The sequence below is a fragment of the Hesperophylax consimilis genome, chromosome 8, assembly GCF_061612785.1.
Source record: "Hesperophylax consimilis isolate HC1 chromosome 8, BYU_Hcon_1.0, whole genome shotgun sequence".
Classification (NCBI taxonomy): domain Eukaryota; kingdom Metazoa; phylum Arthropoda; class Insecta; order Trichoptera; family Limnephilidae; genus Hesperophylax; species Hesperophylax consimilis.
This window is the reverse complement of record NC_142843.1, coordinates 40989315-41016285: the sequence shown is the minus strand read 5'-3', so window position 1 is coordinate 41016285 and position 26971 is coordinate 40989315. Positions and strand designations below refer to the sequence as shown.

General features: G+C 36.1%; 1 long non-coding RNA gene and 6 other non-coding genes across 7 annotated transcripts in view; all 7 read left to right on the top strand.

Annotated features, from left to right (window-relative positions):
- The first annotated feature begins 11605 nt into the window (after nt 1-11605).
- Nucleotides 11606-26971, top strand: part of LOC149422068 (uncharacterized) — a 29021-nt gene continuing 13655 nt past the window's right edge. Inside the window, exons 1-2 of the long non-coding RNA XR_016302526.1 lie at nt 11606-11727; nt 14375-14436. This is a non-coding gene — a long non-coding RNA (uncharacterized LOC149422068). The remainder of the gene's footprint in view (nt 11728-14374; nt 14437-26971) is intronic.
- On the top strand, nt 20431-20549 carry LOC149422074 (5S ribosomal RNA). Its single transcript, XR_016302585.1, has one exon. It is a non-coding gene; the product is annotated as a 5S ribosomal RNA (ribosomal RNA).
- LOC149422073 (5S ribosomal RNA) lies at nt 20873-20991 on the top strand. The gene has a single exon (XR_016302584.1). It is a non-coding gene; the product is annotated as a 5S ribosomal RNA (ribosomal RNA).
- LOC149422072 (5S ribosomal RNA) lies at nt 21315-21433 on the top strand. The gene has a single exon (XR_016302583.1). It is a non-coding gene; the product is annotated as a 5S ribosomal RNA (ribosomal RNA).
- On the top strand, nt 22024-22142 carry LOC149422071 (5S ribosomal RNA). Its single transcript, XR_016302582.1, has one exon. It is a non-coding gene; the product is annotated as a 5S ribosomal RNA (ribosomal RNA).
- LOC149422070 (5S ribosomal RNA) lies at nt 22466-22584 on the top strand. The gene has a single exon (XR_016302581.1). It is a non-coding gene; the product is annotated as a 5S ribosomal RNA (ribosomal RNA).
- On the top strand, nt 22908-23026 carry LOC149422069 (5S ribosomal RNA). Its single transcript, XR_016302580.1, has one exon. It is a non-coding gene; the product is annotated as a 5S ribosomal RNA (ribosomal RNA).

Here is a 26971-nt window from a genome sequence, read left to right as displayed (position 1 = left end):
AGAAAGTGCAATATCGTTTTCTACGATACCTTGATTTTCGGTCCTATCGTCCTCATCTGAGTCACGAGGAGTCAGCAGCGTTTTTCAGGATTTCGTCACTGGAAAGTCGTAGAAACTCCGCAGACGTACTATTTTTACAAAAAATTGCCACCTCTGTGATAGATTGCCCGGAATTACTAGAAAGAATTCAATTAAGAGTACCCATCAGACAAACCAGACAAAATCACACATTAAACATCCCTCAATGTAACACGAACTCAAAACAAAATGCTTTTATTCACCGTGCTTCATACAATTTTAATACTTCATACAGTGAATTAGACTTATTTAACTCAGCACCCCACAATTTCAAACCTAAAATCAATAAATAATTATACTATCATTATTATCTTTTATTAATACACATACGTACATGCTACACATTACACAGACTAGATCCATCCCATACCCCTCCCTTCCCCATCCCATCCCTATAGGCTAATGTAACTTTTTTTCTTACATAAATATTATATATTCACTAAATAATTAAAATACCTAAGTGAAAACCTATTATTGGTTAAATAATTAACACTTAATACACCATACTTTGTAATTATTATAACTGTTGGTTTTCCAAATAAAATAAAATAAAATAAAACCGAGCTGTATAATAGAGGTTTGGTAACGTGTGCTCGCTAGTGGGGTGATTTCTCGTCTGTTGCCGCTCCGTCAGCGCCCGTAGTCAATGCTACCGGCTCGGAAGCGCTCGGCCTACCCGAGCAGTTCCGAACCGCTTGTACAGTGTTGCCAGACACTGCACTTTCCTTCAAAATACCCTCAACACAGCATTCACAAAGATGACATAGGCCCTGATGGTTACGATTTTGCTCAGGGCCTCCTCTGCGGAGATGATGTAAAACTAAACAACAATCTCGCTAAATCGTTAGCGGTGACCTGGTGATATTGTAAGGGTGTTGGTTAAATGGTTCCCGGGGTGGCAGTACACATAATTGTAATGATTCTCGAGGGTTCTGATGTACATACATTATGGCTCCTGTTGATTGTCGAACATATAATTAAACATTGTTGGTTGGAATCGATGCTTGAAATGACTTTAGCCATGTTTAGTAAAAAACAAATCCGAATAAATTTTTCATCAAAATTTAAAATTTGAAAAATTTAATTCTCACCAATCTAATCGCCGCAATTTTTAATAGGTACAGATTATGGATATTACGCTTTTTTTCATCTTAATCATTACAAGAAACTTACGTCGGGAGAGATGGTAAAAAATACATTAAAATAAAATTTTATTCAATCAAAGTTCAAATTTTCTCTTATAAAATGACCTAGACAAACCTCAACCCATGAACCCGGGCACCCCTGATAAGTCACGAAACGTAGTAAGTGGTGCATTAAAGTTACGTCTCTATTTAATCAAGTTCAAAATTTCCATTATAAAATTATTCGTTTGCTGCAATTTTGATTTTTTTAGCATGGATTTGACGTGTGGGAAAGGTCCATTTCAATATAAATACGCGTGAGGCAGTCTATCCTCTTTAAGTACAAAGTCATTTTCAAAGAATGTGGATGTACTAACAGGATCTAAAAAGTGCGACAACGCGCGCGAAATTGCCGGTTACAAGTTACAACGCATGCAAGCCTTCAAGTTTGTCAAAAATATATAGATCATCAAAAAAAAATCGTGTAAAATGTATATGCGACCGAAAAATGGACGTGGCTTACAGCAAAATTCGATGACACAAGTTGAACTTAAGGGATTTACATATGTATTCCAACTTGGGTAATGGATCAACAAATACGGGGTGGATCAACAAATGCAAACGGATCAACAAATACCTGGTGTACCGTCGCGCGAGATCAACAAAGTACGAGAAGAGATAAATATATTTTTATTTTATATATTTGTTTATTTGAAATTATAGAAACAAACACTACATGAGTTACAGTGATGAAACAATATACAGGAATTAGATATTTCGCGTTGGGTACCTATGATATGTTTCCTTCTAATAAAATGTCTGCTAAGTGGTGTGTTTATTACTAAATTATCAGGTGACGTATGTAGTATATAGGTGTGTGTGTAATCTATGTGTGAGTGTGTGTGACTGTGTGAGAGTGTGTGTGAGTGTGTGTGTGTGTCTGTGTATGTATGCACATTGAACCTTTTATATTATTGACATTTAAAATTCTATGTATAAATGTTAAGTTAGCTACTAGTCGCCTTTGCTGCGAAGTTTCAAATGTACATTCAAAGTCTTCTTCTTCTTCCTAGCACTATCCCAACTCATTACCTAGGTAGGCTGTTGGGGTCGGCTCTTCTCGTTCTCAGGTTATAGCTTCTTCGGTTCTGAGTGTCGCTTTCATCTAGGCCGTTTCTTTGTAGGATTTTGGAGCATTGGGTCATCCAGGAGTTCTTTGGTCTACCTCTGGATGACTGTCTTTGAAGCTCTATAGACATTGCCTGCTTCACTGTGTGGTCTGGTGGTCTCCGTCTTATGTGCCCATACCATCTTAACTGTCGTTCCTCTAGCTTACTGTTTATGTCAGTGACACCCAGGCTACCACGAATGCGTGAGCTTTTAATTTTATCTTTTAATGATACTCCTGCCGTCCATCTAAGCATTCGCATTTCTGCTGATTCGAGTTGCCTAGAGTAGGAGTTGTACATAGTCCAGCATTCGGAGCCATACATTATCGCGGGTCTAACAATAGTCTGGTATGTCTTTCCTTTAAGTTTTATTGGCATTTTCGTGTCACACAAAAATCCTGTTACGGATCTAAATTTCATCCATCCCACTCCTATCCTATGGTTGACATCCGCTGCACATCCTCCGTCTCTGTGGATGAGTGAGCCCAGATACTTAAATGAGTCACAGTTGGCTAATGTTACTCCATCCAATTGCATCGAAGGAGTTACAGCATTTGGGTCTTCAAATGGTAAATACAAATATTCCGTCTTTTTTCAGCTAATTTTTAGTCCATTATCCTCCAGGATCTTTCTCCACCATTCCAGGCTATTTTGTAGATCACAATGATTTTCTTCTATCAGTACTACATCATCTGCAAAAAGCATAGTCTTGAGAATACTGTTTCAAATCCAGAACGACTGGCTTTCCTCCGCTTCATTTTGCTTGCCTCTGGAGTCCTGCAAGCTGACCCTAACATAATGTCAGTCTCTGGATCACCGAGGAGAGCTTGTACATTCAAAGTGAAATATACATTCAAAGTGATTGTTGAATTTGGAGGTAACACATATTTTCTAAATTTGTTTTGGAAACGTTTTATACTACCTACCTATGTAAAGTTTATATTATAAATTCCAAATTGGCGATGCATATTCCAGTGTACTTCTGACTAATACGAAATATAACAATACGATTGTAGGCGGATTACTGAATACTTTACGTAGCACAAAATCAAGCATTATACGGCCTATTAACGATTGAGTCAATGTGATTATTTAATATAAGTTTGCTATCAAGGTAAACGCCGAGGTCTTTACATTCCGTTTTAGAGATGACAGGTTCATTGTTGGGTGAATAGGAGAACTTAATTACGTGTAAATTTCCGCATTTGCCTGTTGGAGTAAGGGAAACCGCAGAAAACCTTATATAGGAAGGAGCGGCCGATGCCGATAGTCAACATGAAACATATGCGGCCTTCAGTAACATCAGTATATGACGTCCTGCATTTTGAGGTGTGTGTGTCTGTTTTTGTGTTAATATATACTTATGGAAGGATAGAGAATAAACATATATTTACATAAACATTATAAAATATTATATAAATAGATAAATAAACATTATATATTTAGGAAGGGAGTCGGGAGTTAAGGAAATATCTACTGATCGCTGCTTATTCGTCCGCGTCTGATTCGGACCAGATATGGTCATGGTCCATGAGGATGTGTTTGAGTAGTCTGTGTGTGTATCTGAATGTCAAGTCGCTCGGGGCATTGTATTGTCCTATGTCTCGTATGAGTTTGTTTTTGCTCTGAGTGATTTGTAAAAGCGTTCAGTCAGTCTGCCCCATAGGCCGGTAATTTTTCGGCTGGATTCTGTCTTTGTTTGGCTTTGCGAAGGGCAACACGGTCGCCGATTTCCAAATCTGGGGAAAATGCCCGGTCATGAGGCAGGCATTGAACAGTTTTGTCGTGTAAATGATAGCTTTTTGAAGGAGATGTTTGAGTAGAATATTGTGTATTTGATCGCTTCCCGGTGCTTTATTCGTTCTCAATCAATTGATAGTGGTGAAATGTGTTCTTAAGTACGTCTTTGCGATACCGTGTTGCCAGCTCCACTACTCTACGAGCTGGTTTTACAGTAAAATTTAAAATGGTTTTCTGCGTTTTCTTTTTAGATATTATGTCAATTATTAAATATTACGAGTCGTCCATTAGTATTTATTATTTACCAAGCCAACGCAACAATAAACACATAACAAATCGTACCATGCGTTCCGTCGTCAAAGGCAGAACGATGAAAAGAACTTGAACGTTATTTGACTTTTTAAACAAACTTTGCCATTTTCAGAACTTTCCATGGACCCGGCGAAGGATATATCCGTGGGTAAGCACTCTGTTCAAAAATCTATTCATTTGTATATGTGTTTGTTTTTTTAGACACATTATATTAGAAATAAATCAGCGAAGGGACCTAGAAGAGACCTACCTCTTTTAAAAGAAAAAAATAACAATTTTGACACTATCGAGTTTCACAATAGGGATAATATGTTTTTGGTAAATATACAGAAAATAGGGACACACTTAATAAGCACATTTAAAACTTTATATAATAAATAATGCATTTTAATAGTTACTAGTTGAAGTGTACATGGCGTTGCTTTGGCTTGTGAAGGATTTTAAGTAAAGTTCTGAATTCTAAGATAAACATCGACTTTTCTCTACTTTCTATAAATATTATATGTATTAAATATATAAACCTTCTAACTAAAAGCGCACAAACAGACAGAAGCGGATACCGACTTTATTTTATACTATTTAAAGATTAAGTCTAAAAAACGGATAATTGGACGTCTTTTCTTCACGCCAAAAAATATTAAAAATGTATGACAATGACGCCACGTAATTTTTAAGTAATTTTGCAACTACTGAAGAAAAAATATTAAAATAGTATTTTCAGGCCATTATTTAGTTTTTTTTATATTAAAACTTAACTAAAAACCTATTTTAGGATCGTTCATATGTTGTTTTAGAAGAGAAGATAAAAACTAACTCTGAAACTTTAAAATCTGTAGCGTGTGATGGACCAAGGTCTTTCCCAAGGTAAATGGTATAAACTGTCATGGTAGAGACATCTATCGGAACAGGCGCGTATGAATTAAAGGAAACTGCAAACATGGATAGGAATTTTCTATCAGGGATTATCAGAAGAATTGAATTGCCCAATCGGATTACAGCGAGAAAGAAGGAGGTACGACTTCTGACAGGACAAAGGATATCGTAAGAGAGGGGTGTGGTTTAAGCTTTGATTTATATGACATCGACCTTGAAAATATTTCCACCAAATGGTTAGTTGAACGCACAAGCAAAAGCCAATCAGAATTCAAGGTTGATTAACTTGACATTTTGAGGGATTCACAACCCTTTTAAACGCGTAGCGTCACGACGCGCGATAGGGTTGCAACAGATCTGTTTCAAAAAAGGTTTCCGATTTCTTTAAAATGGAATGTAAGTTGGAACCCAGTGTTAGATACCTCAAGATAAAAATCTCAAATCAAAGTAGCCAAATGTTCAATTTAAATTTAAAGAGTTTTAACAGTTTCGCGGAGTCTTGATCAGAATGTGTAATTACGACGCGTGTTTTCGAGCATGAATTGTTGTTTAATAAAAGACAGTCCCGCAGGTTATTTTTGATTTTGATAAAGTCACGGGTTAAGAATAAATTTATGATTAAAAATAATGAAACTTAAAATTCCTTCTTATTTTAATTATTTCGGCTACTGGCATTATACCTAGCTCTCTAATTAAAAATTTAGGCGTATAAGATCTATCAAAAAATTTATATATAAAGATGCAAGAGTCGGTCATTTTGAATACATGTAGGATAACAATTTTTTTTTTAAATATTTATGTTGAGTGATCAGTAGGATTTATAGGCCCTGTTAGAAGTTTTACCGAGCCGAACTCTCTGATATGAAAATATCTGGAGTCGGTGAATTATTTTCCCATTTGATCTCTGGTGAGTTGACGTGTTGTTCTTGTATTGTTTTGTATTTATTTTGCTTATATAATGCACTTACATAATATTGATTGACTAGAATTCAGTGATACTCAACCTTTTTCTTCTGCGGGCCACATTCATATGTTTGTAAAGCTACGCGGGCCGCAACACTATACTGGTCAGTGTTGCCAACGGTGTGAGCTTGATTCCCCCTTTTACTATTCGAAATCCATGGGGGGGTGGGTTGTTAGAGAATTTCTGTAAAACATAATAATTCCCCAAAAACATCATATGTAATTCCCAACAACAATTTTTCGAAATCCATGGGGGGGGGGGTAGCTACGGAATTCCATTTTCGAAAATTTCCGGCCGCGAAAAATATTATATTATATTCTTCGTTGGTAGTAACACTGGTAACCATTTAACTTTAGAACTGTCAAAATTTTATGTGTTGCCACGGGCAAAATTATTTGCGCGCATATTTGTCTGTCAATTTTTTGTTTTTTAGAGATAGATCTAGCGTGTGCAGTTATGGTGTGTAGTAGCAACACTCTTATAGAATATTATATAATATAGATAGTATATTATACTTATACTATCCTCTTCGAGTTTCAACGTCTGTACGTCAAAGTCGCAATTAATCTCAAATTAACGTGATATAGAATGCCAGATTTTGTAAATCATGTTCCTGATATTAAATGTATGGAGGGCCGCACAAAATAGCTCGGCGGGCCGCATGCGGCCCGCGGGCCGCAGGTTGAGTATCGTTGGACTAGATGATCATTTGTGGAAAAGTGTGTTTAAGGGTTAAGTTTTTCTTTTAGGAAGATTTAACCCGGACAACAAAATCGGAAGTTTAAAAAAAAAAAAAAATGAAAATAATATACATAATAGTCATTCTCGAACAAAATAAAACGCAAGTGTTAAGATCTCCTTTTAGGATTTTGATAAAGTCTCGAATTATAAATAAATTTATAATTGAAACTTTATATACCTAAATGTCTTCTTGAACTGTATAGGAACGCGAGTGTTAGGCTCGATCAAAGCCGTGCATTATAAATAAATTTATGATAAACAAAATAATATCCCTGAAGTCTTCTCAAACATAATAAAAGACATAGCTGTTAGATTTCAATAATTGCTAGGTTAGGGAGGGGTGTTGATTTTACAATTATGGGGTTAACTCTATAGACAATTCAAAAAATAAGATTAGTAGAAAATGGAAAATTCGAAGTACATTCATTACGGAGGGTAGTGTGGATAACACAACCAAATTAGGAAAATAAGATTTTAGATATCTTGGATTAAGATATAAAATTTTAGGTTACCATCTAAGGATAAATCTAGTAGTAATTACGGGACGCTCCACCCAAGGGCAATGGTCGTGTGTTTCCCAACGGGATTTTGCTATTTAGCGGGTAGGAGGTTGGTAAGTGTTTTTCATTTCCAATTGAGGTGTTCCAGTTTAACTTAGAGCGAGCGATGCTGACATCTGTCGACTAACAATTACCACTAATCCATTTTAATATATATATAAAACGAACATGTCAATTTTCAGGATTCCTCAACAAGTCCGATATTACCTCGGTAGTATCATTCGCAAACCTTTACCTCATCCCCGAATTTAAACCTTGATTAAACTTCATAGTTCGTTGATGACTGATAGTGACGCTGTAAAACCGTATCCCACAAATACGGGCCAATCAGAAGGATTTTTTTCTCTCACGCTACCATGTGATAGGGGTTGCCAACGTGGACGGAGTGGACTAACGGGATGTTGAAAACTATTCCCTCTGACGGGACCATGTTGCATGAGGGGCGTGAGAGAGGAATGAAAAATTTTGATAATGCCTTGTAATGAACGGGGACATGGTTTGCTGTCGGGGCGTCTAGAATGGAGATACCTCGGGGTGTCTGTAAAATCCACGTGGAGGGGGCGACGACGTGATATCACATGAGAATAAGTCCTCAGCGCTATTAAATTATCCAATGGTGTCGACCGGAAAGCTGATGTAAGCCAACTGGAACGCTCCCTTGGCAGAGATACAAGAGCTTCTTTGAGGTGGAGTGCAATAATCATGCATGCAGGGACATTGGAGGGTCTAGAATCGTTTTAAAATAAATTTAGCTTCTTTTTACGAAAAAAAAATAGAGTCCTGACGTGTGCGGCTAAGGAGGTTAAACAATCAGTTTCCTCACACAGGCGTCGGGAAAGGGTGGGTCCCCTCCAATGAGGTGGAGTGTAGGTCTGACAGCGCGTTGGAAATGAGCTTCATCAGACGAAACCTACATGACACACTTTCCGCGTTAGCATCATGATATGTGATGCAATTACCTTCCCCATCTAGAGCTAGTACAGTAGATCTTCCGGGGGTATGGGCGTTGGAGCAATTTCGGAAATGGCGTGATGACTTAATTCGCTTTCTCTCGAACGTGAACGGATCCGGGTAGGTCACGGTACCTTTATGAAATGGGTTGGCAGCTATGGGGGACAGTCTAGCCGCGTCGGAGTCAATGTTTGATTTCTGATCACCATTCACCGTTATCGAATTGGTAAGTGGAGGAGCCAACGTAGTTTGAAAAATATTTCATTCATATAGTTTACCCTTTCTCCTTCCTCCTCTCCCCCCCTCCCATTCCTTCCCTTTAGTAAGATTAAGTGTCGAGTAATAAAACTAATATATATTAGAACAGATACTCTATGTATGTCGATACTATACTATACTAATTTGTGCAATAACGAAACTATTTCAAGGTCTCGGATTTATTTAAGGTCGGAAAGCTTAAAAAAATACAAGTGACTACTACTGTATTAGAGTTAGGCGTACCGTAGGGGACGAGAGCAGGTTAAGCGCACGGTTTTATAAGACAAGTTTTAAAAATTTCAATGTTAAAGAGATCACTCACTCTAATTTAAACAAAACTGGTTACCACAAACATATGCATTAATAGCTCGTTCATATAGGGGAAGTCCCCTTCATATGAATTTCAAACCCGAAAAAGATAACACAACGCCGAAAAAGAGCATTATTGCGGAAATAACTCTTAAGACCTTGTTACTGTATACTTCATACAGGGATCGAGAGGCTTAGCTAGGGTTTCCTTTTAAGGTATACCTCCTAAGAGAGGCTTAGCTAGGGTTTCCTTTTAAGGTATACCTCCTAAGAGAGGCTTAGCTAGGGTTTCCTTTTAAGGTATACCTCCTAAGGGGTGCCACCACTAGCATAGGAAAATCAAAGGATAAGACCAGGGTGCTACATTTTACAAATCAGACAGGAGAAATTATCATTATTTTAACGTAGGTAGAAAGTTAGGATCATCACAAGCGGCACGCTACTAGAACATTCTAGACATACAGTATGGGCCGCGCAGGATAACCCGGAAATTTTGGGATTAGCGATGAAAGCGCACCAATCTACCATTATTACTTATTACAATCAAACTGATTTGTAAGATTTGTGTAAAATACGATATTGTACATAAAACAACTGCCAATATCTATTGTAGCTCAGTTGTTGCGGCGACAGGATTTTCGCCCGTCGGTCGTAGTCCTGGCTAGTAGTGAGTTCTAAGTGTGCGCTTGCGCCTTATAAAGCCTCGAACGTTCTAGAAGCATGCCGCCAAGTGAACAATAGATTTTATTTTTGATGAGACAAATACCCTAAAATAAAGCCATAATCTTAACGACGTAAGTGAAGCAGTGAAAACATATGCGAAGCGCGGCCCTAGTTTAACCTGGGGTTGAATTTTCCTTATCAAATATGTTAAGTGGGAATCTTAACGACATAAGTAAAGTAATGGACGGACCTACGGACGATTTTGCCGTAGCAGGCCTAGAAAATCGATCTTTCCGTGCGGTTTATTTTAATTATTTCTGATGAACGTATTACTAAAATCACAAATTTTTAGATATTTTTATTTAAGGTTAATAAAAACAGAACCTTACTAGTAAATTTATTTTTAAATTTTCAAACCGTTTTACGTAAAATATTTTAATAGTAAGATCCGGATTTTAATAGTAAGATCCGGATTTTAATATTTTAATAGTAAGATCCGGATTTTAATAGTAAGATCCGGATTTTAATAGTAAGATCCGGATTTTAATATTTTAATAGTAAGATCCGGATTTTAAAAGTAAGATCCGGATTTTAATAGTAAGATCCGGATTTTAATAATCTTAAATATAAATATTTAAAAATTTGAGATTTTAGTAATACGTTCATCAAAAAAAATAAAAACGTGAGTATCAGCGGGAGTACCTACCAAAATGCATTATTTTCCATTTTCGGAATCTGAAATACTAACTTCTCATTATTATCTAACTAATATATTGTGTGTTTAATCTCATTTTATAACAAACCATATTCTAAAACTTCAGGTAATTGTTTGGTTTCGGTTGTCTCTTTATTGTACCTTTTTAAAATGTCTGCTCAGAAAATTCTCATTTCTGAGCACAAACTGCCTCCTGTTTTATATTATGTTTTAGTTTTAATATTGTTGTTTGGTCCTCTCCTGCTATTATTGTTATTCTAAATTTTGTCATCACTTTGTATAAACAGTGTATTTAGTGTTATAATATTAGATCTGTATTGGGTAAGGCACACTGTAGGAATAATTTTAAGAACCACTAATACTGAATTACCATTTTTAAGTTTGTTATAGTTAAGCGCACTTGAAGTGAAATGACACTAAACTGCGCTATATAAATGCCACGTTATTATTATTTTTAATTAAAAAAAAGTGCGTAATAAGCATGTCCCTATTTTTTCTATGAAATATACATGGTATTAATCTAAATTTCATTTGATAACCATTCGTAGTCACTGGGTGAAGTTTACGTTACATGACCTAACTTCGCACGGGGTGCGTAACTGCTAAAATGGAATGCTATTATTATATAATCCATTGTTTTATTTTATTATTTCTCTTCTCTTCTGTTTTTTGTTCTTTTTTTATACAAAAATGTATTTAGGACTATAATGTATAATGCAAACATCCGTTACCTACCTACATGTTTTAATCCTTTAGTAAATGTTATTATAATTATCGTATGTTACAATAATAATGTTACCAAACAATCACCAATTTATTTATTTTTTCTCTTTGTCTCGTTTTTTCTTTCTTTTTGTTGTAGAAAATATGTATGCTAATTCATCATAATTTTACTGTCCTTAAACCGGAATACTTTATAATATGTGTATCATGTAGTAATTTATAAATATATATAGCTTTACGCTGGCTAGTTTTTAGTTAGTGTTTTAATAAATACTTATAAGGGTTTTCTCTTGTAAAATTTTAATCATAATATAATGTGTATTAAATAGATCATCGTATTAACAGTGAAAATCAATTTTTCAGATACTTATCATGGATCAGTCGCTTGTGACAGTTGTAATGCTGATCCAATATTGGGCCTAAGGTACAAATGTACCGATTGTAACGGCTATGATCTCTGTACTGATTGTTACCATAACGGAATACATCAACTTTATCACGATTTTACTAGATTTAAATATGACGAGAACCGTTTTCCGGAGCCCGGGTGAGTTCATCTTGATTTAATTATGTATTATATAGGTAGTGGCGTGCATTAATATGTGACCAAATGTAATCTTTGTACCATCTTTGAGCACTTTTAAAATTCGGGAATGAATTATTTTTATTAATTAAATCATCATATATTATTGTTTTTGAAATTGACGAGCGATGTTCTGTTTTAACTTGACCATTTGACGTTTAATCTGTCTGGAAATGTGTTTGTTACGTTCCGGTTCAATTAGTGGCCGTGTTGGATACCTTTATATACCGTTTGATCGTGACAAATCGGAATAATCAATATTATGGTACCTACCCACCGGATTTGTACACCGATGATTCAGCACGTCACTATATTCTTGTGACCGTTGCATTAGCTGATCTTTCTCGCACAATCCAGATATCTTCATTCTTACCAAGGCAAGGGTGAAACTTCTAGATTCCATTAGAACGGCGTTACATGCGCCTCACAATTTTTACCTCATATGGGTGATTAGATGAGTTAAAAGTGAAGATAGGTTACTTAGAAAACGCGCGTGGTTGCACTGAACTGAGTCCAGTGGATAAATGGTGATTTAAAGCGTTTAGCATCGCACATACTCGTAAGCCCGTCAGTCAGACAAGCTGTCACCGGCTGGCACAAACACCTCGTTATAGACTCTTTTTGTGAATAAAATGCCTTCCTTTGCTTTTGAGATGTGCACAAATAACAGAGAAAAACATAAATTTGTGTCCCAGCGCGCTTGCTATTTTCTACAGGGAGTTGTCCTTCAGCGTGAGCGATGCGACTTTTTAATTCCAAAGTTCGCACTTGAGATTTGCAATTTCGCTTTTGATTTACCTCTGCAGACAGTTGTAGGCTGTTTGTCGCGCATGCGGTGGTACATGCGTCGCGGGCGATTTAGGTCCTTGATGAGCGAAAAAATGTACTCGGGAAGCTTGATTGTGTATGAGTGTACTTCTTTGAGAGGTATGTGTGTGTGTCTCGAGCTTTTGAAGTATTTCCGTGAGAGTGCTTGTGGCTGCGTCGATTTCTTTTTGCGAGCGCACAGTTCCCCAAGTGAGTTATATTCGTTCGTTGACTTCCTTTTTGAATCCGTCTCAGTCGGCATTCCTATAGTTACGCTATTTTCTGGGGTTCCTTGGGGCGGCTGGGGCTCGGACTGCTGTTGGGCGGGGGCGGAGCCTCCGGCTACATTTTTCTTCTCATTGACCCAGGTGCGTTAATCCGTCCTCGCCTGAGGACGTAGCCTGCTAGGGCCCTATTGTGCTAGGCGTTGGGACTGTCTGTGTCCCTGCTTAATTGAGGTGACGTACGCTACCCGCTTCGGGCAGCCTCTGTAATTGGCCGGATGTTAGCCTCTGCTCGCCTCGGATCGTCTCTCGTCGTTTTGGGATATTCTGCCGACGCATGCTTCGACAAGCACTTCACACACCTTGTCGTGTGTGAGCAGTTCCGGGACCCGTGACCGAAGTTCTGGCACCGGTAGCACTGAGTGCCATGCTGCAGGTGGTTACTTCGGTGCTTCTGCAGGCGTATGCGGCAGTAGCACAGGTACTTAGCAGCCGGGCGCAGCTGTCCCATGTTTACTTCCTTTTTGAAGTGCGCCAGGTAAATGGGATATGGTCGACATCCTGACCAACTTGACAACCAGGAAGCCTTATGCTTCCAGATCCTCTGCAATGTCGGCCTAGTCTACGCTCGGCAGGTTTTTGATGACGGCCTTCTTCAGCTTTTCAGCCTCGGACGTAAACGTATGGAAGCCGCGAGCCTCCATGGTCCGACTGTGGTCCTCCATCGTGCGCATGAAGATGTTGGCAGGGCCGCCCTTGGTGAACGTGTAGGTAAACAATTTGTCTACCCCTTGATGTTTTTGCATTGCAAAGGTGATCTGTGAGTGCGTCATGTTCCCCAGGGTCATCACTACCGGGGAACTCGGTCTTTCCTGCCAGCACCTGCGGAGGAAAAATTCATATTTTATTATTGGCGCGCTTTATTAGCCTTAAGAAAGGCAGTTGGGGGCGCGAACGCCTGTACAAGGGGCCGGCAGGCATGCTCCAGCCGGCTGGAAAGTAGCGGAGCCTGGTTGCGTAGAACACACGCCAGACAGTAACAATTTTGCGGCTATATTTCAAACCATAAAAAAAATCTGCTCTCGTCCAATCTTCTTCAAGCTGGAAATGATCTGCTCCGCTGCTCGCTCGCTGCAGGCCGACGACGCGATTGTCGCCCATCGCAGTTGTTGTCAGTTGTCAAATAGTTGTCAGCACTCGTGCTAGTCTCATTGTGAGTACAACGGCGGCGTTTATATAGAAGGCAATTAGAAGAAGGCGAGTCTCGAAATTTCCAGGCTACCTTGCGTGGTCCATAACTTCAAGTCTCGAATGTTTTTGATTGCTCTCGAATGGCTTATATTATTATAGTAGCTTGTCGTTGCACAACAACAGCCAAATGATTAAACTTTAAAATTTCATTCGACCGTCATAACATTATCAACTCATATCACTGAACACGTAAAAAAACACGCAACGATTCCGAGAATAATCGTCACATATATAGTATCACAATCCGCAGCACATAGGTACCAAATACATACATATTATTTTGTATCGTTTTGATTGATTTTTATTTATTGATTTGATTGTTGTTTTAGGGAAGATCTAACAACCAGACAACACGAAGATGTTCACTGGAAATGGACATTTGAGGATAAGGGTGATTATTATTATTAAGATTCTATATGAGGTATATTTTACGGTTCCATGATATTTCATCAAAATAAAAATTCAACGCACCTTTAAAAAGTGATATAGAGTCATTAAAAGTGATGAAACAAAAACTAGGTTTAATGGTTACCTACGTAACCTATTTAACCAAGTTTTAATTTCATCACTTTTCATGACTTTATACCACTTTTTGTAGGTGTGTTGAATTGTCATTTTGATGACATAACAGGTCGCCATATTTTACTTAGACGATGACTGAACATGAATAACATTACGGAGTTTGACACTCGTTTTAAATAAATCACTATACTAGATTTCCTCCATGAATGAACAGGTTCATAAAAAGAAATATTGAAGTAAACTTCGAAAAAAATTATTGAAGCGATTTGAGCAGGTTGTTTGTTAAGGTATTGTGGAATTCATAAATAACAATTTCAATATCCAAGTTAAAACCTCGCATTCTAAAATAGATGCATTTAAAAACAAAGAACAAAAATAAACAGATCCAAGAACGGTGATAAGACAAAGTATCATCAAGCTATCATCGTTTGTTTACCGATTATCTAGAAGCATAAGCTATGTGCCCACGCTCGTTTAGGCGATGCACTACGTCGTGTAATATTTTAAATTGAGCGTCTATCAATAACAACCCCTACGTAGATGGCAATAAGGTTTAAATTCCCGCTTAACACCATCCGCCTATTTTGATTTATGCAAGAAAAAAACATGGCCTAAAAGTGCCTTTTATTTTATTTTCTGGATGTTCAGGCATAAATATTTTTTTTTCGATCATTTTATAAATTACTTAATTTGCCACATTATACAATAAAATCATAACCGAAAATGGGTTCGTAAGTAGGAGATTTTGAACTTTAAAGCAGATTTCGTACGCCTTATACATTATTTTTTTCTGGGCTTATAAAAAGACTTATTTAAAAAAATACTCGATTATTTCAAAGGCCAAGATGTATTCTACTCGCAGTATTTAATTAAAGCACTATCATAATCTTCAAACCTAAATTTTAGTGTTAAATGCAATAAATTTTATTTAATCTGAAACATTCAAATTTTCAAATCATAAACACATGATTTTGCATTACGCTCATTTATATCTCAACGCGTGTACGTTCTCGCTCGATGCTTTTTTGTTCGATATCGATAGAACGGCTAAACAGATTCAAGGGCCGGCCGTAATCCTTGTTTGATGTTCGACAGAAATTTACGATTTGACCAAGCGTCTTTATGGTGTGTCTAGTGTCTATGCCCTGCCTGGGGTACTCAACGACGAGCATGGTTCTAAGATGGTTCTAAGTCAACATGTTTGATAGAGCCAAGCTGTCAAGCATGCCCCGGCATTCCAAATCCATTGTTTTTTTTCCCATAGAACAATATTTTTCCATAGAAAAATATTTATTTTTCCTTTACTTTATTAACTTATTTACCTGAAATCTATCTTAAAACGTTGAAAAATTGGAAAAGTTACTTTTTTTTTACTTGTATAATCACACAGAATCATCTGAATCCTTTGCAGAATTACGTAACAAAAACATCATCATCATTTAATGCCTAATACAAAACGAACATCCTCGGTTTTTCCAGTTATCAATGTATTAAATATGTCTTTAAATGGACGCATTCTTAAATAAATAAAGTAACTATAAAATAATAAAAACCACTTGAATATGTTGCAAATTATTTTGAAGAAACATTAAATACTCTTATCGCTGACTGTACCACCTATATTAATCTCCAAATTAATGCTAAATTTAGGAAAATTATACCATGGATTACGCAAGGCTTAATTATATCTATCCGCAAAAAAGAAAAACTCTTCTTTCAAACAAACAAAAAAACCCAAACAATAATCACATCAAAACTGGATATAAAATATTTCACAAAACTCATAAAAATTATTAAAGACATGAAAGAAAAATATTACAAAGAAAAAATAATCAAATAAAAAACCCTAAAAAAACATGGAACACTATAAACGAAATTATGAATATAAATAATAAACAACTAAATAATTTAGGAATAATTGACAAAACTAAATCGTGGGTAAATAGTTATCTATATCAAAGAACCCAGCAAGTGAAAGTAATCAACAAGTTAAGTGATATAGAAAAAAAAATTGGAATCCCACAAGGAACTGAGTTAGGCCCAATACTATTTATATTATATGTAAATGAACTTTCTGAACTCCCAATCATCGGAAAGATTATATCTTATGCGGATGATACAGTAGATTGAAGAAAACTCTTGAAAAAAGGCCGAAATATCAGCAAATAATGCAATAAATATCATTAAACAATGGTTTGACAAAAACTTTCTCTCTTTAAGTTTTGAAAAAACTAATTTTCTACCTCTGAGCCTAACAGAGAATGTTTCAAATATAAATGTAAACATTAAAGTTCACGACAGAAATTGTCTACTTAAAATGACACCCTGTAACTCAAATTGTATTCATATTAGTAGTAAAGAACAAATTAAATATCTCGGAATAATTATCGACAATAAAATCAAATGGAAGAATCAAATAAACTCCACAATAAACAGATTGAGGAAACTAATATATATATATATATATATATATATATATATATATATATATATATATATATATATATATATATATGTTGAGTATGTTGATCCAGTAAGAAGTTGTTAGACTATGTTGATCCACCTTTAACACCATATAACTTTGCTATTGTGGAATACATCTGAATGAATTGACAACAGTGGTACAATAATTATCAATGTTGCCAGTTTGCCAGAAAAACCATTTGATATACTGTTCATAAAATTTTCTAAATTTGTATGGAAATCGGATGCATAATTTATGTTGATCTACCTAAATTGGCATACTTATGTTGATCTCATATATATTGATCTATTCCCGTAGTATGTTGATCCAGGTAAGAAGTTATTGGACAAAGTTGATCTGTGTCCCTATATATGGTTTTACTAAATGAACCAATCAAGAGCAATCGGTGGACTGTTCATCACAAGGTTTTATCTGATTCCGTAATCTTTTGTGATATTGAACTCAAAGTATTAGTCTCTAGAGTCGGATATCGCATGAAATGACTGTGAGATGGTACCGTTTCAAATCAAAATGACGTGTTCATTCGACTGTTTGTTGCTTGAATTGTTTATAAGAAATGTATGCGTATTTAGATTGAAACGAAACTTTCGCAAAAATCAAATCCATTAAAAAAATACCTACTGCGTGGCGGGCCGGATCGAAAGAGACTGGTTGAGGGATACCTTTTTACCATCAAAATCCAAAATGGCGGCAAAAGGCATAATGTTATATGGGAAATATTGAACTTGCATCTATTACCATCACTCCTGATTACGCTTCGTGACTTAGTAGGGGTGGCCGGGTTCTTGGTTATAATGGGTAATTAATGGATGATTGGACGAGGTTGGAGCTAAGAAAAAACTGTCCAAAGAAGCGAAGCTAGCAGTCCACAATGGAGTGCTGGTACCTACCCTAATATATGGAAGTGAGGCATGGAACTGGCAGAAGAAGGCTGAAAGTAGACTGAATACTGTAGAAATGAGATCCCTGAGGCATATGTACGGTAAAATCATGTATGACGAAATGTGCGTATGCTGTGTCTATTCTACAGATATTTTATTAGAGCCTGTTAAAAGGAGCTAGCAGCATTGATCCCCAGTGCACCGTGCACGTGCTTGATACTCGACAACTCGACGGACACGAGCGGAATACACGTTCACAGTTAAGTTGATGTTATCTATACATATATGAACGGGTCGTTTCTCCGACTCGTTTTATCGTAAGTCGGCTCGTATGTGGAACGAGCTATCGGCATCTGTTTTTCTTCCTCAATATAATCCGGGCCTCTTTAAGACCCGCATTAATAAATTCATTCCTACAGACCCTATCTTAATCCGCCCCATAACGCTGCCCAACTGGGTGGAGACATAGTTTCTATGTATTTAACGTATAAAGACAAGGGCACTCTTGTAAGAGGTGTCACATAAAAAAGTCATACCTCCGAATTTGAATATAGAGACATACAAAATGATCTATATTATAAGCAATGAATCCACCCATCTTTTATCGATTATCACATTATTTTAGAATTTAAAAAAACTCGTAAGCTTAATAATCGCAGAACTCAACTCAACTTCAAATATTAATATTCTGTATAAACGATTGTTACATCTTACCGGAGATGACCAGATAAATCATCAAAATGATAATTCATCACATCTTTAAAAAGTTATGTAAAGTCATGGAAAGTGATGAAACAAAAACATTATTAACTGGGTTAAGTAGGTTAGGTTTGGTAAGGTTTAAATTTTTTATTCATCGTTTCTAATGACTTTACATCACTTTTTAAAGGTGTGTTGAATTGTCACTGTGTTGAGTTATCATGGAACCCTTACCGGAAATGTTTATATTTTAAAGTTCTCTAAATAAAATGAAATGCTCTTAAAAGAAACATCTCATATTTAATATTATACAACAATATGACCGGAAGTCGGCATCTTTCTTTGAAATAAATAAATCATAAACTAAAAAACAGCTACAAGGTGGTTACAAATGCAATTATATTTAATCAATTTGTTCGATTATATTTTATATGAAGTTTTTTTTACAGTGGGCCAAATGAATTCTATATGTGGCCAATTGAACCAATTCAACCAAAGTTGTCCAATTTTAATAACTTCGACGAGGAAAAGAAGTTTTTTAATTAGTTGAAAAATAATTTTTCAAAATTTCAATTATGTTTAACGTAATATACTATCTGGCATCAAGAAAATCAGTCTAGTCACGAACCGTAACTATTTAGTGTAATAAAATAAAAAAATAAAATTATGTTTATATCATAGTTTGCTTTAATCTCAATAAAAAAGAAGGAAAAAAGTTTTTTTTTATGAATGAGATAAAACTTTCCCCCAAACAACGTGTATATTTAACTAACTTACTAATTAACGATCACGCCGTTTCCCCGCAGGGGTAGACAGAGAGGACGGACCGCCAAACAACTCGGTCTTGGCACACACTTCTTGCCTCATTCACATTCATACATCGTCTCATAATACTCTTCTATTATTCTGACTCTTGACATGACCCGACTCGAGTATCTGATTCACTTGATCGTGACATGTCTTCCTCGGGCTTCCCCGACTTCTGCTACCATTCACATTTGCATCATATATCCTCTTTACACACTCCTATCTTCGCTCATTCGCTCTACATGCCCAAACCATCTAAGCGTCCCTTTCTTAATCTTACTCATTACGCTTACATCAGCCTTGCACTCTTTGCGGATCTCCACATTCCTCACACGATCAAACATGGTTTAACCACACATACGCCTCAGGGATCTCATTTATGAATTAAAATTAAAATAGCAACTTCACATTAGGAACGAGAGGACAACGAACAAATAAGTACATTGACTAAGTGTTACGGACGGACATGCACTTGAGCAAGACTTGGGAGCTATATTCACAGAAACTTTAAAAAAAAAACTGACGTTTAGTTGTAGTACTGGGTCAATTGTACTGGTATCCCCCGAAAACATAAAAACATAAACAATATAAACTAATTTTTGAAAAGAAAGACAAACATTCCCGGGTTAAGAATAACCTGGCAATATTTGAAAATCTCCTACTACCACCACAGTCAGCTGAAAATGTTGCTTGTGTTGTGATGGGGGACTTAGCCAGCCCAGGAATTGAACACACTATGCCTGGGTGGGACCCAAACGCGATGTCAACTCGGCCACCGACCGGTCTAAAATATGGCAGAAATCGCTCCAGTGGATAAATAATAAAATGTAGTTTATAGGCACTTTATAAAAAAAAAAAGTGGGTGTGTCAAGCCTACGCAAGACAGAAGTGAAACTTCTAGTATTCTTCTCTCTTATTATTAGGGCTTTTTTATACTAATTTTCATATATTTATTGGCAGGTAGAGTAGAAATTAATATTGTTTAGCGTTTGCCAACGACCATACCATGTTGAACACACCGGTTCTCGTCCGATCACCGAAGTTAAGCAACATTGGGCGCGGTCAGTACTTGGATGGGTGACCGCTTGGGAACACCGCGTGCCGTTGGCCCATTTTTTATGGTAATTTCATGTTTTTTTTTATTTTTTTATCGTTACTATCATTAATAATATCATAAAATTCTTTAACTTTTCAAGTATGCTACAGGCCTAAAATATTACTTAGTGGATTGATATTATGGTCAACCATTGAAAAAAAAAATTCCTGCAAAGTTATGGATGTAATTACGATCTTTTTCAAGCGCGTATGTAATGATTATTTTTATCAACGTCGCACACACCTTGCTAATGTTTTCAGTATTATTAGGGCTTTTTTATACTAATTTTCATATATTTATTGGCAGGTAGAGTAGAAATTAATATTGTTTAGCGTTTGCCAACGACCATACCATGTTGAACACACCGGTTCTCGTCCGATCACCGAAGTTAAGCAACATTGGGCGCGGTCAGTACTTGGATGGGTGACCGCTTGGGAACACCGCGTGCCGTTGGCCCATTTTTTATGGTAATTTCATGTTTTTTTTTATTTTTTTATCGTTACTATCATTAATAATATCATAAAATTCTTTAACTTTTCAAGTATGCTACAGGCCTAAAATATTACTTAGTGGATTGATATTATGGTCAACCATTGAAAAAAAAAATTCCTGCAAAGTTATGGATGTAATTACGATCTTTTTCAAGCGCGTATGTAATGATTATTTTTATCAACGTCGCACACACATTGCTAATGTTTTCAGTATTATTAGGGCTTTTTTATACTAATTTTCATATATTTATTGGCAGGTAGAATAGAAATTAATATTGTTTAGCGTTTGCCAACGACCATACCATGTTGAACACACCGGTTCTCGTCCGATCACCGAAGTTAAGCAACATTGGGCGCGGTCAGTACTTGGATGGGTGACCGCTTGGGAACACCGCGTGCCGTTGGCCCATTTTTTATGGTAATTTTATGTTTTTTTTTATTTTTTTATCGTTAACATCATAAAAAATTTTATATCATTCTTTAACTTTTCAAGTATGCTACAGGCCTAAAATATTACTTAGTGGATTGATATTATGGTCAACCATTGAAAAAAAAAAAGGCGTTAAAAACAAAAAAATTATGTGCGATGGCCGAGAATCGAACTCGGATCAACTGCTTGGAAAGCAACTACGCTGACCATTACACCACCAACGCCAGTTGTCGAGATGAGCTAAGAAGCATTTATATTTTACTTCAAAACTTTGACTAGATCAAATGAACTTTAATCGGTCCCGCATTTTCGTTTCGGTCATGAGTTGGTTTTACTCCGGTACTCGAAATTGCATGACGCGGGTAAAGAAGTTTCACTTCAAAAATCGTCTAAAGAAACAGAAAAATTTTTAAAACAGTAATAAATAAAAAAAAGTGGGTGTGTCAAGCCTACGCAAGACAGAAGTGAAACTTCTAGTATTCTTCTCTCTTATTATTAGGGCTTTTTTATACTAATTTTCATATATTTATTGGCAGGTAGAGTAGAAATTAATATTGTTTAGCGTTTGCCAACGACCATACCATGTTGAACACACCGGTTCTCGTCCGATCACCGAAGTTAAGCAACATTGGGCGCGGTCAGTACTTGGATGGGTGACCGCTTGGGAACACCGCGTGCCGTTGGCCCATTTTTTATGGTAATTTCATGTTTTTTTTTATTTTTTTATCGTTACTATCATTAATAATATCATAAAATTCTTTAACTTTTCAAGTATGCTACAGGCCTAAAATATTACTTAGTGGATTGATATTATGGTCAACCATTGAAAAAAAAAATTCCTGCAAAGTTATGGATGTAATTACGATCTTTTTCAAGCGCGTATGTAATGATTATTTTTATCAACGTCGCACACACCTTGCTAATGTTTTCAGTATTATTAGGGCTTTTTTATACTAATTTTCATATATTTATTGGCAGGTAGAGTAGAAATTAATATTGTTTAGCGTTTGCCAACGACCATACCATGTTGAACACACCGGTTCTCGTCCGATCACCGAAGTTAAGCAACATTGGGCGCGGTCAGTACTTGGATGGGTGACCGCTTGGGAACACCGCGTGCCGTTGGCCCATTTTTTATGGTAATTTCATGTTTTTTTTTATTTTTTTATCGTTACTATCATTAATAATATCATAAAATTCTTTAACTTTTCAAGTATGCTACAGGCCTAAAATATTACTTAGTGGATTGATATTATGGTCAACCATTGAAAAAAAAAATTCCTGCAAAGTTATGGATGTAATTACGATCTTTTTCAAGCGCGTATGTAATGATTATTTTTATCAACGTCGCACACACATTGCTAATGTTTTCAGTATTATTAGGGCTTTTTTATACTAATTTTCATATATTTATTGGCAGGTAGAATAGAAATTAATATTGTTTAGCGTTTGCCAACGACCATACCATGTTGAACACACCGGTTCTCGTCCGATCACCGAAGTTAAGCAACATTGGGCGCGGTCAGTACTTGGATGGGTGACCGCTTGGGAACACCGCGTGCCGTTGGCCCATTTTTTATGGTAATTTTATGTTTTTTTTTATTTTTTTATCGTTAACATCATAAAAAATTTTATATCATTCTTTAACTTTTCAAGTATGCTACAGGCCTAAAATATTACTTAGTGGATTGATATTATGGTCAACCATTGAAAAAAAAAAGGCGTTAAAAACAAAAAAATTATGTGCGATGGCCGAGAATCGAACTCGGATCAACTGCTTGGAAAGCAACTACGCTGACCATTACACCACCAACGCCAGTTGTCGAGATGAGCTAAGAAGCATTTATATTTTACTTCAAAACTTTGACTAGATCAAATGAACTTTAATCGGTCCCGCATTTTCGTTTCGGTCATGAGTTGGTTTTACTCCGGTACTCGAAATTGCATGACGCGGGTAAAGAAGTTTCACTTCAAAATACATTCTGGAATCGTTAATAAGTCGTTATGAAATATTTAGCCGTGTTAAGTAATCAATAGTATCGCGGTGGCAAAACGTGGAATTCCATGGCCGTTTTTAATTTATTAAAAATATTTATGATATCAAAGACAAAACAATTAAATGTATTCTAATCAGGGTGTCGTTATATCCCGGCCGGCGGCTAGAGACTTAGAGTATTATTACTTTAAGGCCTGAGTCCGCAGGTGCATTATCTTAACAACGAAGAGTAGGTCTGATCAAATTCACAATACAGTATTATTTTATTAACGAAATTAGTTTTCATACAGAGAATATCCAAAAAAACGTTTTTAGTGTATAAAAACATATCGGCTTCTTTGTCTGGATGTGGTGTGATTTCATTTGTATTTTTTTATGAAACATTAATATGAATCATCGAGGAATTATCAAAATTTAAATAAAAAAATATTGAAGTGTTTTACGCTCTCCTCTAGCTGGTATTAGTATAGCACTGCACGTGTCATCCATAAACTGTGAAACAAATCAGCCTCTCGTTGGGTGGTCATGTTAAATGAATGTTATTCACTGACACTATTTCTGTTTTCATTTAAAAAAAAAAATATGAATATCACACCAGAGTCCCTGGAGCCAGTGAGACTATGGCATCCCAAATCGGGGTTGTCGTGAGACTGAAGATATTATGAACCTCGAAGGAGATGACGAGGAGGAAGTTGGGATAGTACCTGGCTATTCAGATCTGGTTGCCAAACACTAATTGTAAAATAGTACAAATTAATTTTAGTAAAATTTATTTCAGCCCGCGACCTTCGGATTGCTAGTCGATAGCCTTACCCCTCGATAACAGAGGCCGTCATTTAGGTACGTTTTAAATTATGTTTTACATTTGAAAGTAGATATATAAATATATATATATATATATATATATATATATATATATATATATATATATATATTTATCCCCTCTCGTACTATGTTGATCTCGCGCGACGGTACGCCATGTATATGTTGATCCGTTTGCATTTGTTGATCCACCCCGGATATGTTGATCCATTACCCAAGCTGGCATACATATGTAAATCCCTACAGATCAACTTGTGTCATCGAGATTTAGCTGTAAGCCACGCCCATTTTTCGGTCGCATATACATTTTACACGATTTATTTTGTTGATCTATATATTTCTGACAAACTTGACGGCTTGCATGTGTTGTAACTTGTAACCGCCAATTTCGCGCGCGTTGTGGTACTTTTTAGATTCTGTTAGAACATCCATATTCTATGAAAATGACTTTGTACTTAAATAGGATAGACTGCCTCACGCGTATTTATATTGAAATGGAACTTTCGCAAACGTCAAATCCATGCTTAAAAAATCTTTTGAACTTGATTCAACAAAAATGTAAATTTAATGCATCATTTACTACGTTTCGTGACTAAGCAGGGGTGCCCGGGTTCTTGGGGTGAGGTTCATTGAGTCATTTTAAAAGAGAAATTTTGAACATTGATTGAATCAAATTTTATTTTAATGTATCTTTTACCATCTCTCCCGACGTAAGTTTCTTGTAATGATTAAGTAGAAACAAAGCGTAATATCCATAATATGTGCCTATTAAAATTGCGGCGATTAGATTGGTGAGAATTTAATTTTTCAAATTTTAAATTAAAATTGCTGAAAAATTTATTCCAATTTGTTTTTTATTAAACATGGCTAAAGTCATTTCAAGCACCGATTCCAACCAACGATGTTTTAGTATATGTTCATCAATCAACAGGAGCCATAATGTCTGTACATCAGAGCCCTCGAGAATTATTACAATTATGTGTACCGCCGCCCCGGGAACCATTTATTAAATAACCAATACCCCTACCATTTGTCACCGCCAACGATTTAGCGAGATAGTTGTTTATTTTTTGTATTTTTTTACATCGTCTCCACACAGGAGGCCCTTAGGAAAATCGTAACTCTCAAGGCCTATGTCATCTTTGTGAATGCTGTGTTGGGGGTATTTTGAAAGAAAGGAAGGACAGTGAGTTCTGGGAAGGAAATAGGTATGATAGGTGGGTAGTAATCTGGGGGTCAGTGTGTTCGAGTGATAAACTTAAGAATCCAACTCTCCTACTGCGTTGCAAGGCGATGCGTTGAAAGAGGAATAATCGATCCGGCCCACCACGCATTTGGTAGGCAAGCGCATCCGCCGCCAAGAACCGAACAAACCTCACCCTATAAACCCGGGCACTCCTGCTAAGTCACCAAACATATCAAACTACTTGAGGTGGCTCTCGACTAGCAATCCGAAAGTCGCGGGTTCAAATAAATTTTATTAAAATTAATTTGCACTATTTTACAATTAGTGTTTGGTGACCATATCTGAATAGCCAGGTACTCTCCCACCTTCCTCCTCGTCATCTCCTTCGAGGTCTCCTTTGAGGATGCCATAGTCTCACTGGCTCCAGACGGGAGCGGTTAGGACTGTATGACTCTGGTGCGGTATTCACACAAGTTTTTATTTGTAAAAAATGAAAACAGAAATATTATAATCAGATATCATATTTCCTACAAAAAGCCACAGCTGCTAGCTTCGAGAAGTTGAATAAAGTATTTTTAGCACACAAATGGCAGAAGTAGAACTAACACGTGCAGTTTATAGTAATACCAACTAAAAGATAAGATAAAACACTTCAATATATTTTATTTAAATTTTGATAATTCCTTCATGCTTCATATTAGTGTTTAATAAAAAAATACAAATCATATCACACCACATCTTAACTTAAAAGCAGATATGTTTTTATACACAAAAAAGGTTTATTTGTATATTCTCTGTATGAAAACTATTTTCGTTAAAATATAATACTGTATTGAAAATGTGATCAGACCAACTCTTCGTTGTTAAAACAATGCACCTGTGGACTGCCGGGATGTGACAACACCCTGATTATAATACATTTAACCCATATAATAATTATAATTTTATTTGTTTTGTCTTTGATAATCAACGGCTATGGAATTCTGCGTCGTGCCACCGCGATACTATTGATTACTAAACACGGCGAAATATTTCAAAACGACTTATTAACGATTCCAGAATGTACTTTATTCATAATTGTTTTAAAAATTTATCTGTTTCTTTAGACAATTTTTTTTAAAAGCGCTTATAAAATACGTTTTATTACTTATCCACTGGAGCGATTTCTGCCATATTTTTGCCAATATTGTGCAATATCTTAGTTTTACCTCTAGGTACACAATAGAGTGTGTACTTATGGAATCTAAAAATATGGGATTATTGATTAAATCTAGGTGGATTCGTTAGCTTTAAACCGCATTTAGTAGTTTATATGGTTTCTATGTTAATGTTTTCGGGGGATGATATACCGGTACAATTGACCCCGTATTACAACTAAACTCCAGTTTCTGTGAGTACAGCTCCCAAGTTTTATAAGCTCAAGTGCATGTCCGTCATACGTGTATTTACACATTGTTTGGGAATTAAATGACAAAATTGATTTAATATAATAGTATTTGTAACCACCTTGT